The sequence below is a fragment of the Vulpes vulpes genome, chromosome 14 (genome assembly GCF_048418805.1).
Source record: "Vulpes vulpes isolate BD-2025 chromosome 14, VulVul3, whole genome shotgun sequence".
Taxonomy (NCBI): Eukaryota; Metazoa; Chordata; class Mammalia; order Carnivora; family Canidae; genus Vulpes; species Vulpes vulpes.
Window position 1 is genome coordinate 113,188,525 of NC_132793.1, and position 16,982 is coordinate 113,205,506.

Consider the following 16,982-nt stretch of genomic DNA (forward strand, 5'->3'; position numbering starts at 1 on the left):
GCCCATTTGGTTTCTCCATCTCAGATTAATTCTCCACAGTGGACCCCAAAACCTGATTTTGGATCCTTAAGGCTGACACACTGGGGAAAAAAGTGATGTACCTAAAGGTGGCAGGGACTAACGATACCAGTGAAGAAGAAGATGATGATAGCGATAACAAGGGCAATTGTAGCTCACATTTACTGAGCACTTACCAATGTGTAGTGAAAGCGCTTAACATGCCTTCAATTACCTGCTCCTCACAACAAGCCTTGTAGGGTAGGTATCACTCTGATTCCTCTCTCCAGGTGAGGTGATGGAGGCTTGGATTTGGAAAGCAATGGCTCAAGACCACATAGTTAATAATAACTGGTGGAGCGAGCATTAAAGTCCCAATGTATGTTATTCCAGATATTCTCACTCCTGCTTTGTGGGAGATATGGTGCTAGAAAGAATTGGCCAAAAAAGGGCCTCTCTAAAAGGATTCATTTTTCACAAGACTAATAAAAGGGAGATTCCACAAGGTGAGCAAGCAGAGCCTTGAAAAGCAGCTTTGGGAAATTAACTTCCATCTTCCCAGGCCAGCAACCTCTGATATATTTATTTATTTATTTATTTTTATAGTAGAGGAACATATACCACTTGGCATTACTCTTCTTGACAGCAGGAGATTACATGCTGGACTTGACTGAGTTTCTGTCAGGGAGAATTTATTGCAATTTCAAAGATGGTTCTTAAAAGAGATGGCTGTTTTGCATTTTTTATACAGGTCCTACAAATATGTCAGATTTGATCTTCTACAAAATCACCTTGTATAAACTTCCTGCTTCTCTTCCTCCTCTCCTGACTCCCAGCTCCCCAGAACCTTTGCATGCAGTAGCTGTTGCCAAGCCTTCCCCCAGACAGCCCCGCTTCCGGGAGCCTTGACCCACATTTTGTAGAGCTCCTGCTTTTTCTCTGCAAAGTCAAATCCCTACTGTCCTGAAAGCACAACCTGGAACCATCCCTCTCCACAAATCCTTGTCAAGTGCCTGGCTGGGGATCCCCAAATAGCTCTGAAGCCACAGTGACCTATCCATCAGTCACCTTAGGGAAATGAAAGCCAAGAGGTAACGATCGTGATAATACAGCAATAAAAATGACAAAAGGTCCTGTTGGTTGAGAAGTTATTGCTTATTATTAGCTGGCAAATGGGCTAAGTGTTTTGCATGTGTTGCCTGTGACTTCAAAATAACACCTCATTTACCTTCATGACCAAATTATGACAGTTTGAGTCCCACTGAAGTGATTCCTGGGAAGTAGCTTTTTTCAAAGTGTCCGGGGCTGTATCTGAGAGGGGCAGGGGGACTTGCATGCTCAGGTACATGAACCCTGGGTTCTTCTGCTCCAGGCTTCCTATCATGCCACCATGTTGCTTTCTTTGCTTCTAATGGCTGGTGGGATGGCCCGTCTTCTGGAAACATTGGTCACTAGTAGGTACTACTCTTTCAACCATTGTGGCCTCACAAGACATTGGCATTATTCTTCCTTTTGCTACTCCATCTGAAGAACAGGACAACCAATTAGGATTGGACAGTGGAACAGGATTGCACCAAAGTTTCAGAGATAATGGAGGGGCTGCCCATGGGGCGTGGGGTTTTAATTCATAACTCTTTCCAACTGGCTCAGTTTTTCCCCTAGTGTCTTCTCTTCTCAGGCCACCTCTCTTCCTGTCTGGTGACCTGACCTCCACATACCTGCCTCTTCAACTAACTTCCCATCACCACAAACACTCCAGCACCTTCATATTTCGGGCTATGGGCCAACCCAAACCTCACTTACACTGAGATTTGTGCCTAGCCCTGTTTCTTGTGTCAGTATCAGAATCTTCCCAGGATTACTGATGGAAAGGATCTCAGTGCATGGTCTGACCTAACAGCCCAAAAGAGATGATCCTATGAGAGTCTAACATCAGTACATCACTGAAAGACATAGATCATCAGTGGAAAATAACATCAGAGTGTTGGTGATGGGACATCTATCCTCTGTCTCCATGCTTCCATGTGGACAAAGCTCCATTAGAGTGTCATTCCTACTCTCTCACCCCATTCCCTCTCCAAAGATGGAGCAGTGACTTATCTGATTGGCGTGCTTGGAGAAGGAGCTCAGTCTTGTCTCTCTCTGTCTTTCTTTGTTACTGCTTCTCTGTAGAAGCAAATATTCAGGAACAAGTCTTCATAGGGTGAACCCTGAAGTTGGTCAGCCCAGCCAGGGTCTGTGAGGTGATAAGTTTGTCTAACTCAAGGATACGAACAATAAAGAACTACTAACAATAAATATAATATTCTCATTTCTATTTATTTGATTGCTAGGATTTTTTAACAATTGGTTTCTGAGCTCAAAAGGGGAAAAAGTGTTGTGCTTTTAGGTTCTTAACCCAAATATACATGTTGGAGAACTATCAGTAGCCCAAGGTTGGTGGATTCCACATCAGTGGGATTACATCCCTGATCATGTACGTTGTGTCAGTCATTCGTCACAGGCATGGAAAATTGCTCAATAGAGTCCTCAGGAAACACAGTACCTGATTCAAGAAGGCCTTCAATGATGCTTCTGTAGCATTGACATGAAGTAAATTGTTTCCATTCCACAGTATGGACCAAGGCTATGTTGGGGTGACTTTCCTATCACACATAGTGAGTCATCTCTACCTTCTCTTTGCTTAGGACTCCTTAATGGCTGATTATCTTCTACATTAGGGATCGTCAAGGCCTCAGTTGTATGGTTTCTGTGCAACAGCAGCTGTAGACTATATATAAAGGAACGATGTAGTTCTGTTCCAATAAAACTTTATTTATAAAATAAGAAGAAAGCCAAATTTGGCTCCCAGCTATAGTATGTTAACCCTCGTTGTACATTACTAGGTCAGAGCATCTTAGCTTAGCATTTATTTTTTTACTTTTGTTTTAAAGATTTTATTTATTTATTCATGAGAGGCAGAGAGAGAGAGAGAGAGAGAGAGAGAGGTAGAGACACAGGCCGAGGGAAAAGCAGGCTCCATGCAGGGGGCCTGATGTGGGACTTGATCCTGGGACTCCAGGACTGCCCTGGGCTGAAGGCAGGCGCTAAACCACTGAGCCACCCAGGGATCCCCATTAGCTTAGCATTTAAAGCCCTTTTATTGGCCCCTAACTCTTACTTCATATACTGTCACTGCTGAATTCTTGTCTTCCCCAGTCATCCATTTAGAACCCAGAGATACCCACAACTGGTTGTAAAAACGCTGCTCCTCACGGATACACAGATACACACATGCATGCACATGCATACTTATAAACACAGACTGCTGTTTCATGATTCTGTGATCTTACTCACCGTTTCCTCTGCCTGAAAGGATTTTCTACCCTCTTTACCTGGCCACTTTCTACTCATTCTTCAGGACTCAATTCTAAGGTGACTCTCTCCTCTGGAAGACTTCTGTGAATCACCTGAGGCTGAGTTGGGTAACTGCTTCTTTACTTCCATACATTTAATGAATCAAGACACTTTCCATTTCCGAGTCTGTCTTCCTTAGCCATCCATGGTGCTCTTGGGGCTGGAGACTCAGTCTCATGATCTCAACATGACTGGGGCATCTCACAGTATCCAGCATGGATCAGCTGCTAAATTTGTGGAGAATTAAAGCAGGGAAGCCAGAATGATCCAGAGAAAAGGGGGCAGGTTATTATACACAGGTTATAAATGGGAAGTTCAGGAGTAGGTAGGCTGAAGTGATAGATTTATAAACACTGGAAAAATATAGAAAAAGCCAGGGTTGAGGACAGTAGTATAGCATGGGAATATTGGCCCATTAATAATGGAATCTGATAAATAGATTGGCAAGTTTGGTATTCTTTACTTTCTGCCTGAGTCTGAAAGTAAAAAAGTGTAACTTACATGTTCTACAATTCATAATGCAGTTGGCAGGGCAAGATTAAATAAGTGAAATAATTCGAGAACCAAGAAACAATAGCACATTGTTAAATGCTGGATTATAAGGCAGAGAGTAACTTTGAAAAAGGGGATGATTAACAGAAGCTAGTATAGTTTTTTTTTATTTTTATATTTTTTAAAGATTTTATTTATTTATTCATAAGAGACACAGAGAGAGGCAGAGATACAGGAAGAGGGAGAAGCAGGCTCCCCAGAGGGAGCCTGATGCAGGACTTGATCCCAGGACCCCGGGATCATGACCCAAGCCAAAGGCAGATCCTCAGCCACTGAGCCTCCCAGGTGCTCCTAGAATAGTTTTTTAAAAACCTATGGTGATGGTGTTAGGAAGAATACCAAAAATATAATGAAATTTATGATTCTAAAAACTTTTTGTCAGTGTATCACACACACACCCAGAATTATACTTATTGCAAGTGCCCAGCTCTCTGAATTTTCATAAACTAACATATATCTCTGTAATTAATCCTCAGATAAAGAAACAGAACACAACCAGCATCTCAGAAGTCCACTGTATCCCTTTCTGGTCATTACCCTCAAGGGAAACCACTACCTTGACTTCTAGTACCAGCGGTTAGTTTTGCCCATTTAGGTAAATGAAATAATAATGTATATTCTTTCGTTTTTGGTTTCTTTTGCTCAACATTATATTTTGAAATTCATCCAAGTTACGTTTAGCAGTAGTGTGTTCATTCTCATTGCTGTTTAGAATTCTGTAGTATAAATATACCACACTTATCCATTCTTCAGTTGATGGAAATTTGGGTAGTTTCCAGTTTTCAGCTCCTTTAGAAAAGGGCTGTTTTCTTGCACAAACATTTTGAGAGAAATATATATGCATTTTTGTTGAGTATACCCCTAAGGAAGGAGATTACTGGGTTATAAATTATATATATGTTCAACTTTCATTGGTAATACCAAATCATTTTCCAAAATGTTGTACCACTTTATATTCCTGTCTGCAGTGTATGGGGCCTCAGTTGCTTCACAACCTCTTCAACTTTTGGCTTCATTAGTGTCTTTAATGTCAACTATTCTGGTGTGTGGAGGGGGGGAGTATCTTTTTGTGGTTTTAATTTGTGTTTCCTTGAGGACTAACAAAATTTAGTACCTTTCCATAAATTTATCAACTTTTTTTTTAATTTATCAACTCTTTGTAAATCCCTTGTAGTTAAAATGTTTTTTCTTTTTTTCCTATTGGCTTATTTGTCCTTTGCTTATTGATTTGTAGGAGTTCTTTATATATGTTGGGTATATGTCCTTTGTCAGATATATGGATATATTGGGATCTTGCTTACCACTTCATTCTCTCAATGTGCTCTTAATAAAAAAAATAAACTCCTGTAGTTTCTGATTCCTCCTTGGACCTTTGGATTCTTACCACTTCCTAATTCATAGACTTACTGAACAGGAAAAGAAAGGATTCCCATTAGGTATAGAGAGATCTTGAAAACTCTAATAGAAGGAAACTTAGAGATCACCTGACTCAAAGCCCTCAATTTTTCCTTTAGGAAACCGCAGGCCAGGGAGGATGAATGACTTACTCCATGTCACAGTCTCAGTGAGCAGCAGGGTAAGGGCTCTTGCATGGGGTGCTCTCACTCTCATCAGCCTGGGGTAGTAAGAACCAAGCGAGTGTCTATAGGAAGTGACAGCACAGTTGTTAAATTGCCTCTGCAGACTTTCATCTGCCCAGGGCCAGAAGACTGAAAGAGCAGACCCTTCTGGATCCAGCTCCCTCTGCCTCCTGAGCAGAAGCAGGAGTACACCTAAGAAACTCTCAATGTGCATTGCTAAGCCCTGCCAGGCTGTGCACAGCCAGACAGCTATGCCCCCATTCTGAAAATAGTGAGGAACTATTGATATTGGCAAAAAGCTCAGCACAATAAAAGAAGATGATGAGCTTAACTCTACCACAGTTTTCCTCTCCTGTTGTACTCTAGCAGAAACCCTGGTTATCCAAAGTGGTTGGGAAATTATAGTCAAAGTAACAATTCATCTCATCTTAAGGAGCCAATGAAATCACTTGTCAGGGCCACATCCCTCACTGGCCAGGGCCGAGTGTACCTGCTGAGTCAGGACTCTGCCCTTGGTAGGGGACAAGTGGAGGGACAGGTGGACAGCCTGGCCACTGCTGCAGAGGAATCCTACAGAAACAGGGCACTCAGGATTCTCCCTCCAGGGGCGTGGATGTTAGCTCCTTCCACTGCCCGCATGCTCTGCCCATTACTCAGGTGCCCTCTGAAGACACATTGACCCCTCCTTCACCAGTCAGATTGAGTTTTTAAAAACCTGTTTTGATCAGGATTGCACCCCTACTTGCAATCAATGTTATTTATTTACATACATACAAGAGATCAGAAAGATACACGCAAGTGTGTATCTCTGGATGGTAGCATTATGAATAATTTTTACTTTTCAATCTAAGTTTTCCAGTTTTTCTGTAAGGCTGAAACATATGAAAGTTCACTAGCTTTGTAGGTCAAAATTGACTGAATTCTAGCCATTTCAAGTGGTTTGTGGTTTGACCTCACATAAAAAGCACTATTGTGGAATTTTAAAAATAATATCTTTTAAAATACTTTTTTTTTTTTTTTTTTTTTTAGAGAGAGAGAGAGAGACCATGAGCGGGGGCAGGGAGGGGCAAAGGGAAAGGGAGAGGGAGAATGTTAAGCAGGCTCCATGCTCAGTGGAGAGCCTAACACAGGGCTTGATCTCATGACCCTGAGATCACAACCTGAGCCAAAATCAAGAGTTGGATGCTTAACTGGCTGAGCCACTCATGCATCCCTAAAATACTATTCTTATGTTAGAATAAAATAATGCTAATACCTACCACTTATTAAGTTCTTTTTATTGCTAGACCCTCCACTACACATCCAACATACTATTTAATCCTCATAGCAATGCTATGAGGTAGGGACTATGATTAGCCTCATTTTATAGATGAGTAAACTGAGGCTCAGATTGCTCAAGCTCTAGAGGAGCAATCATTCCACTAGTAAGGGCAGAGCTGAGTCAGAGCTCAAAGCCCTTGCTCTTCGCCATTCCCTCATGCAGTGTAAACCTGTGTCCTCCGAGTTCAATTAAAACTGTAAGTCAGAAAGGAAAGTCAAACCTCTGATGATGAGACCCATCATTTGTAGGTCGAGCTGTGCCTTCTTCATGTTGTATCATGATGCCTCCCCACGGCAGATGCCCAGAGAGGATTTACATCAGCAAATGAAATAGGACTTACAAGCAAAGGCAGAGAAACAAAGGGACAGACACACTGCCCTGTCCTTAACTTTTCCGGTACATTCCCTGGCTCAGATCTAATCCATGAGCCTCCTAACTCCCCATCTCCCACCTGTGTCTCTGTGGGCTTCTCCCTGACAACGCCAACACTCACTGGAATCAAAACAGAGTGTATGTTAACCATGGGCCAGCAGAGGGAGAACCAACTCCAGCCTCTTCTAGTGTTGGAAACAAACCTTCCTCTAAAATCTCTGTCTAAGCTGCCCAGCTTCTGTGTCTCTCTGTCTCTCTCTCTCTCTTTGAACATCTCCCAGGTCTGTGTACTGTCTGGAAAAGGTGTTACTTCCCTTATTGACTAAGCACTTGCTGGGGATGAGCATCATTGCTAGACACCTCATGTACAACCAGTATTTAAAATGCAATACAGTAGCTGACGGCAGAGACCAAACATTTTACCCCAGAGCTTCAGTCCGTGGGCTTCAAAAGGGGCTGTGACTCCCCACAAAATTGTACCTAATATATGTGTGTGTCTGTGTATATACAGGCTGATAAGTTCTCACTTTTATATTTTCCTAAGGAGAGAGGCCTTTGCTTTCAGCAGAGTCTCTAGGGAGGTGAATGATGAAGTAGGATTTAGGAACCTCCTTAGGAAGAGGGGGTTAAGAAAAAGCTGCCTAAGTGACATGAGAGGGACATGAAACTATTCATTGTTCTGAAGCATCTGGCGTTACAACAGGGTTCAGGCAAGCGTGTAACAGTCAAGAACATTGATCAATGAAGGATGAATTGCAAACTCTTAAAGCTGTGTTATCTAAGCTATGTTGGAATAGAACGAAACATCCTGTACTGTTGAGATTGTGAAACCAGTTTTGTAATCAGAGGAGGTCTCCTATAACACAGTAGGGGTGGGGGCAGGGGAAGGCCAGACAAGACAATGTATGCATTTGTTTCAAAAACAGAGCAGGGCAGGGCACTAGGGAGAAAGTCTGAGGTTATTCAAGGAGCATAATCCATTCCATTTGGATAGCACTTTACAGTTTATAAAACTCCTTCACATTCATGGATGCCAAAGGTCCTCAAAAATAATTCTGTGACTACCATCTGCTTTTGATCTATGAAGAAATTGAGGCACAGAGAGGTTAAGTCTTCTACCCAAGCACACACAGCTGGCAAGTAGCTGTGGCTTAACAACTAGCTGGCTAGATTTTTCTACTCTACCAATATGGAATATTTTAGTAAGAAAGATGTTTACTGCTAAACTGCTCCTAATATGGGCTGAAAAAAAATGTAACTGATGCATACCATGGTAGTTTAGTGATTAAGAGCTTGGGCTCTGGAATTGGATGGTTTGGCCCAGTCCCAGAGTCACCCTGAGAGGCAATGCAAGCATCTGGAAGTACTAACTGCAAGACAGTGAATGCCCCTGGAGGGACCCCCCACTCAGGGAGGGGAGAGCTGTGAATATGTATTCTGGGTTTCTTGCCCCTTGGAGATATAATTTTGAAGTGAGCTGCATGCAGGGTTTTGGAAGTTTCTGGGCAGAGCAGAGCCTCCTCCGCTTGCCCACAGTGATAGCTGCGTCAACACCTTATATTGGCCTCCCTTCTTCCCTGACGCTCCTCCCCTGTTTGTCTCCATGCTTTGCTTCCTGGGTTGGCCTCTGTGCTGGGATCCCCAGAGGAGAAGCAAATGCCAAGACAGGTTCAGATGAATAAGGACCTTCCTGGATGCCTGTTCTGGAAAGAGACGAGGAGTAGAGTAATCAGGGGGAGTCTTCAGACAGAGATGCAGAGCCATCTCAGGGAAGAAAGGGGAAGAAGAAGGTCTGGTTAGGAAGATTCCTGGCCTGTACTGCTGTTCTGAGACAGCTCTGATCATGTGGACGGACAGTCTTTGAGTGAAAGGCCATCAGTTGAGGAATCCAGTGTCACACATTCACTTGCTAGCCCATGAGAGGTGTGCCCCCCGCCCCCCCCACTGATGGGGAGGTGGCTCCAGAAGGGCAGAACCTGGGGCCATTGAGCAATTGTGCACCCTTAGACAGGAGATCCAAGCAGTCATTTTCATACATATCTTTGCCCAGGTGGCTCCTGGGTACTCCAAATTGAGACATCGTTCAACAATTCATTGACATGTGGACCGATGAAAATAGAATTTAGGAGTCAACACCCACCGTAAGTAACTAACTCCTGTGCAAGTCTCCTTCCAGGAGCTGGGGCTGAACTTCCTTAGGAGCATTGAACCATATTTTTGCACAAAGCTCAGGCCCTCACCATATCATGTAGGAGTCCTGGGGGGAAAAGACCAAGACCAGGACATCCTGGTCCTGGATGGACATCTGCTCCTGCAGATCAGAACATGGAGACACAGACTTCACTGAGTGTCTTGTGTCCCTGGGGGCAGCAGCAAGCAGTGGGGGAAAGGAAGCTCGCTCACAAGACAGCAGAGGCAGCCTCTGCTCCCAGCCCTGCCAGGGGCTGGCCACTCGACCTTGACAGGTCAACTCCAGGCTGCTGTGAATCACAGCTGGTTTGGGGGCAGGTGCAGACTGTACCCTGCCCTGCCTCCAGTTACCAGGATGACTAAGTGAGAGCCTGCAGAAAGCATTTCACACACTCTGCTGTAAGGAATTGCATTTCAAGATCACAGACTAAGCATATAATACTGCTTCCTGTTTCTTCCAAAAATCCCTAGAAGTGATATAACTAAAACATTCTGAAAACTAAGAAGCCTAATAGATTATTCTCTAACCTAAGAAATCAGAGTTCTATGGTTATTACATGCAACATTGTCTAAGCATCATTTTTTTGTGTGTGTGGGTTTCCCTCATAGCAGCTCTGGCCTGAGAGATTCGTCCCAGAGAAGCAGCTGCTCAATAAAGTGGAGGTTGTGAGGTTTTTTGTTTTTTGTTTTTTTTGTTTTTTTTTTTTTTACATCATGAACAGAAGAGGCAAGGAGAGGAGGAGCTGTTGGGAAGAATGTAAAGACTGAGTGGCCCAATCTTGCCATCAGCTGCCTGCTGCAAGCCAGGAGCCTGGCTGAGCCCAGGGAATAATGTGGGCTGACCAGCTGGGGAGGCAGTCAGCTGTAACACAGACAATGCATTGAGCCACCGAACCGGCTCATGTCTTACAGGCTTCCATCTGATAAAGAAACAATTTGTCTGATCAAGTTTCACAAAAGGAAGAAAATATAAAAACACCCTAACTCTTGAGTTTTCAAGATATCTTGTCTCATATTCTGCAGCATTAGGAGTAAACTGTCCTAGAAAATCTGAAGTCACTGCTGCTCACTGAGTGTCTCTTGGGGTCTAACGGGAGAGGAGACCATTTCGCAGACAGGAAATCAAATCAGAGAAGTTAAATTACTCAAATATAGGGTTGCTGAGTTTAGCAAACAAATTACAGAAAGCCAAGTTAAATTTAAATGTCAGATAAACGATGAACAAATTTTAGGACATGTATGTCCCATGCAATATTTGGAATATACTAAACACTAAAAAGAACTTGTTATTTATCTGAAATACAGCTTTAACTTGGTGTCCTGAATTTTTCTTTCTCTTTTTTTCCCTAGCTATCTTACTTAAATATAGCTAGTTAGCATCACACTTAAACTGAGGATGTTCTGATTGTAAAGTTTTCTACCCCATACTGACTCCCAAGAATTAAATCTGTATGAGATTGTTTTATTATTATATCATATTCTGTATTTTCCCATATTAAAGCATATATAATTAAGCTCTTTTAAAATAAATCACGTGCATACTAACCATTATCTCAGAGTCCACTTCTGGGGAAGCCATTCTAAGACAACAAATAACTTAGGCTCCCTCATTCAGAACTGTCCCCTGACATTGAATGGGAAGCTAATGGCCTTCAAAATCAGAGTCCATATTTACTCCTTTCTGGCCATTAGTAGAGACAGTGACATTAACAACAACTACAACTGGCTTACAGAGCTGGTGTAGTAGTTTCTAGGAGCAGAATGTAGTGTCCATCCAGAGGCAATGGCAGCTTGGGGACTAGTTCTGAAGCTTGCATTTTTCTTGTGTTGCCTCCTAGTCTGGTTTCCTGACTTCTCTAGAAAGTCTGTGTTATCCAATGTGCTTTTTTTTTTTTAGACTACCTTTTTAAGAGCAGTTTCAGGTTCATAGCAAAATGGAGAAGTAGATACAGAGATTTCCCACTGTACTTCCTGCCCAAGCAAGCACAGCCTCCCCACTATCAACCAATATACTTTTGATAAATTTGTTTTTTGTTTAGATTATTCAGCATTGTTTTCTTGTGATAAGGAACTCCGATGATGCATTCATCAGTACCAGAAGTGGCATGATTGTAGCAGCAGGCTCTCAGAAATGAATGGAATTAGGTTTGCTTATTTGACCTGGTTAGGGCCATGGAGAATGAAAATCCAGCCTCAGGGCTTGGACTCTGATGACCTGACCAGTGGCAAAGCAGTTGATCCAATTATCATACATAGTCAATGGTAATAAAGTGACCAGTGAAGGTGAGGTGTGGGGACCTTGTGGGTAGTGCCATAGAACCTAGACTAAGAAATTCTAAGACTATGTGAGTGAGTAGTTGCTTCTGATGGAAGTAGATAGCTTAAGGAAGGACAATATTAAGCATACAGTTCTAAACTCCTGGCTTGACATAAAGACCTAAAATCATGAGCTTTCAATGACTGGGCAAAAGACTGAGTCTTTCAATTTTGGGGGCTACAGAGCTAAAGGATTCAGAAGGCAAGTCCAAGACTGATCTTGCTAAACTCAGGCCTCTCTTCCTCAGCAATAGAAGTTTTAGTCATATATTTCAAGTGGCATTTCAGTAGGCTGCCATTTATGTTGACTCTAGGAACACCAGGAATCATTAACCAAAGATATCTATAATTAAGACCATTTTGACTGACAAAATGGTATAAGTGATTAGCTAACTTACCTGAGTCCAACTGTTATGAGAAGGGGGATGTCTGTCCCATATTCTTACCTGTACTTTGCAAACACTTACCCCTCCCAGGGTCCATCCAGTGATTTCTCCACCATGTGATGAAGAAGTCATGTGATCACTGATGTGATGTGCTGATGTGAGATGTGCCTCCTTCTGAGGTTTATACAGCAACAAAGATCTCCTTCCTATACACATTTTTAAAAAGAAATGTCACAAATGGGGTGCCTGGGTGGTGCAGTTGGTTAAGCCTCTGGTTCTTCATTTCAGCTGAGGTCATGATCTCAGGGTCATGAGATCAAGCCCTGCCTTGGCTCCATGCTGGGTGCAGAGTCTGCTTGAGATTCTCTCTTTCTTCCTCTGCCACTCTCACTCATGCTTTCTCTAAAATAGATAGATAAATCTGAAAAGAAAGAGAAATAAAGAAAGAAAGAAGAAAGAAGAAAGAATGAAATATCACAGTCAAAGAAATACAGTCTAGAAAACAAAGACATAGAAGTAACCTCAATCCATTCCATGTCTCTCAACGAATATTAAAGAGAATCTTTAATCCTTCTTTTTTGTTTCTCTTGCTCTCAACTACCTCCCCAAATTGCCTTGAGATCTTTTTATCTTCCTCCCTCATCTCCCTGTCCTCCACCATGATCCACACATGTGCCCCACAGGCTCATATCTTTGCTTCTTCCCCCTGTTTTTTGTCCTCTTCATTGAAGTAAATCTTGACTCTTTCTGGGGGAGATAACTCACCTCTAATTTTCTGCTTCTCCCTGCCACTGACCTATAAGATAACTCAACTATGGACTAGGGCTGAAGAGTAAGGAGGGACAGGAGCCTAGAGGTAGCTGGAAATTCCCCTGGGCATTGCACTGTTTTCCTGAGTGAACAGGGAGATGGGAAGAAGGGAATAACAATTCGGGCACCCCCTATACAGGGCATGAAGAACATGGCTTAACTAGAGTGAATTTTGTCATGAGTCTTATTTAGCCACATGGTCTTACTTGTCTCCTCATTAAAATGGAGGTTCCCCAAAACCTCCTTTTCATTTGCTTTGAATATTAAATGAGATAATATGTGCATGTAAATTGTCTAGTATAATCCTTGGTATGTGGTCAATAGATGGGAACTATGGTAGAAAGTTGAAAACTCAACAAATCTTTCGACCTCTTTCTAAGTCATACTTTGTGCAGGTGTTGATATGTACTGGATATGTATTCTTTTTCTTCTCAACATTTTATCTACATTTTTTTCAGACATTGAGAAAAGTAAAAAAAAAGAAAAAAAAGAATTACAGTGAATAGCTAATGTACCTACCACATAGATCCTACAGTTAACATTTTATTATTCTTGCTTTGTCACCATCTATCCTTCTGTCCATCCATCATTTCAGTTTGTTTTTAACACATTTCAAGGTGAGTTGGAGGAGTCAGTATACCTCTCCCCAAATACCTCAGCATGCATATCTTTAAAAGACTTTCTGAGAAGGACATTGCAAAGTACCTTTTTGTATTTGAAAGAAATGTTGGTAGGTCTCCTTTTCTGCCAAAAAATGTAGGTCAGCCTCTCTCTCACTTTCCTTAACTTCAAAGGAGCATTTCTCAAAGTGTATTTCATGGAACCCAAGTGCAGAGCTGTATATGGGGAAAAAGAAGTAACTGTGTAAAAAAAATTTTTTTGAAAAACTGATTCAAATAAAGTTTTGCAAATTTCTCAGGTCTTCTCGGAGACTTTATTAGGCTAATATGCATACCCTCAGAAGTGATATATTCAACTTATTTGACCACAAGAGCTTAATTTCCTTCTGAGAAATATGTAGCAGAGTGGGATCCACAGCATACACTTTGGGAAAGGATACTTTTACCATACAATGCTCACGCACATTATATGATTTCTAATTCTTGGTTCTATCTATTGTTTTCTAGAAAGTTCCTCCAAGTTTCCTACATCATTTCTGTCTCTGGTCATTATGTTTCTCTCAAATGAGTATGTCTCTGAAACACATTCTCTTTGTTAATAGTGATATCATATTAATTATGGAATACCTCTTGCATTTACAAAAAGGCAAGTTTAGTGCTAATAAAATGAAAATTTAAGGTGTATTGGGGAAAATGGAAAAATTTAAAACACCTTTCTCTGTGGTAGAAACAAGCTAAAAATCTAAAGAGCTTTAAGTGTTTTTTTTTTTTTTTGAATATAAAACTATTTATTGACCACTGTTTACCAGTATTTACAATAAAGTAAACAATATACAGTTGGATAACATTCTGACTACAAAGTTATCGTTTTTCCTGGTTTCTGCTGAACCAGTAGTTCAAATACTGAGAAGATTGAGCCTACATGTTAGGAATGAGTTGGGGTGAAGAAAAAACATGCAGGTCAAAAATTTGGATTATAGAAGTCTGTCCACCCATTTATTCCAGCAGGTGCTAAATTGCAAAACATTTCTAACCACCTGGTTATGATCAGGTTCCCATGAACGAAGTCTTAGACGCTCCATGAATCATGACCTTTTAGTCAATACAGCACAAGGGTTTTCAACTTCTTGAAAAGGAATGGTTCACTAGAAGGAACCTTTAAATATCATTTAACTAAGTTTTGCTTACCTAAAGTACACCAAAACTTGTCTAGTTTTGCCCTCTGGGTGGGGAGGTTGTTGGTGGTGATTAAAATTTTCCTTTCAAGGATCTTGCAAATAAACTTGCATTTATGTGACTGTAACTAGGGATATGGATTCTGATATGGCTGCTTTTAAATTGTCCAATTTAAACTCTCTACATTATATTTAAATTGTCCAATTAATTACAAAATTTGAAAGGTTAAGGCTTCAGGAAAAATTTCAATGTAACTTTAAGTGATTTATTTCTTAAGCTGCTGAAAATGATAGCATCCCAGAAACATGGCCTTATCCATGGTTATAAAATGCTGTTTTTGTTTTGGTGAATGTTTCAAAAATAACAAAAAGAAAAGAAAACCACTTATGTATGTACTTTTAAGTATACACACAAAAAGCCCTAAATAAACAAAAAACCCAGAATGGTCCTTAGGCATATAGGAGTTAAACACAAATTCTGACTGAGTAACAACTATGAAGATTTCCCCCAACATTTAGAAAAGGTGTTCTCTGATGCAGGGGGATAATATGCCATGGTCTCAAATATTCTTTTCTGATAAAGGAAACAACTACAGAAAGCTTTTATTTGTTCAAAGTAACCAGTGCTATAGATGCAAAAAACCCCAACAACTCCCCCAATACTACTTCAAAACAAACATATCAAACTTGATTTTCATTAGAATGTTATTTCTTCACACTAATAAACCAAAAAACAAAGACCCAGATTTTATATATATATATAAATATATATAAAAAGCAACGCAAACAATTATTGAGCTTCATCTTCTGGACAAGAATGCCAAGTTAGTCTCTCTTCATAAAATGCAATTACGATCTGAGGACACTTCATATTTGCCTCTTTTGCCAGCACCAAGTCTGCCTCATCTGAATCTTTCCATTTCATGAGAAACATTAATTCTCCACTGCTGTCTGTGGCACCAATTATTCGTTCAGGATCAAGACCTCTGGCAAAGCCTCTTGGTTTATCAGCAGCATCTCTTTTCTTCTTTGATTTGCTATCATCAGATTTGCTGTCAGATAAAGATTTTCTTTTTGTACCATCTTTTTCTTTACCAGCTTTTTGAGAATTAAGAAATGCTTCAATTAACTCTGGACAATCTAAATTTTCTTCAGGTTCCCAAGTATTGTCAGCATCTGTAAATCCCTTCCACTTCAGGAAATACTCCACCTTCCCATTCACTACATGGCGGTCCAGTACTTTTTCCACCACAAATTCTTCAGGCTCTGCCTCTTCTACTTTTTTACTCTTTCCATTCTGTTTCTTTCCCATTTTTTGCAATGTAGTTTTATTGGAGGCCATTTTTTATTGCAGACTTGAAGAGCTATTATTCACCGCCTCCGAGCTGCTCCGGGTCCCGGGTCTCGCTTTAAGTGTTTTTATAAACAAATATAAATGATAGATTATGCAAAGAATAATCAGATATCTTTGGAATATTCTTAAATTTTAAGTTTAGGAATGTGGAGGCCAGCTCTGCTCTCAACAAAACCATCCTTTCATATCAAACACAGAAAGACAGATCATGTGTTGTTTGGTATCTCCCATGTCCCTTTAAGATGTCATCTCACCACGCTGGTTGGGAGCACCCTTCGTCCTCTGAGTTGTGCCTTGTCCATCAGCTGCTCCGAGGACATCAGAGGTGAGCGGGCTCTGAAAATTGTGCAAGTCACACAAAAAGGTGCTATTTTTATCATTATCATCAGAGAAGCAGAATTATAGGATCTGAAATGACCTTGACAATGTGGCCAGCCTTAATTCTTAGCTTCTGACAGGACTGTGTGAGGTGGTGATGACCTGGTTTTCTAGTTTTCTCCAGAAGGATGTTGTTTTCGATGCTCCTTAGCCATCTGCCATGACACTTCGCATACAGCATCTCACTACCTTCAGAAGTCACCAAATACTTTCTGAATGCTGGTATTTCTTTAGCAGTCAATGAAATGTCTTCATTATGAAGGATTTAGGAGAAAAAGAGGGCCTCCAAACTTCATCGTTGTGTCTATTCTGTGATAGGGACCAGGGAGACTTTCTCTTGCAAAACCACATGATGGAGGTTGGGCAAGTAAACATCTGAGTCCCTGGTAATGACCCATGTCAGAAGGAGCCCCAAAAGTTGTAAAGTGAGTAGAGAGAAAGCACTTTGAAAGAAAAAGCAAGGTTTAAATATGTTATTTCTAAAATGTAGAAAAAAGAAGGCAAGTTTTAATATGCCAAGTGGACCCCATGGCAT

At 41.1% G+C, this 16,982-nt stretch overlaps 1 pseudogene; it reads right to left on the minus strand.

Annotated features, from left to right (window-relative positions):
* Window positions 1–14,299: 14,299 nt before the first annotated feature.
* On the minus strand, window positions 14,300–16,114 carry LOC112922571 (chromobox protein homolog 3 pseudogene; annotated as a pseudogene).
* Between the last annotated feature and the right edge of the window lie 868 nt (window positions 16,115–16,982).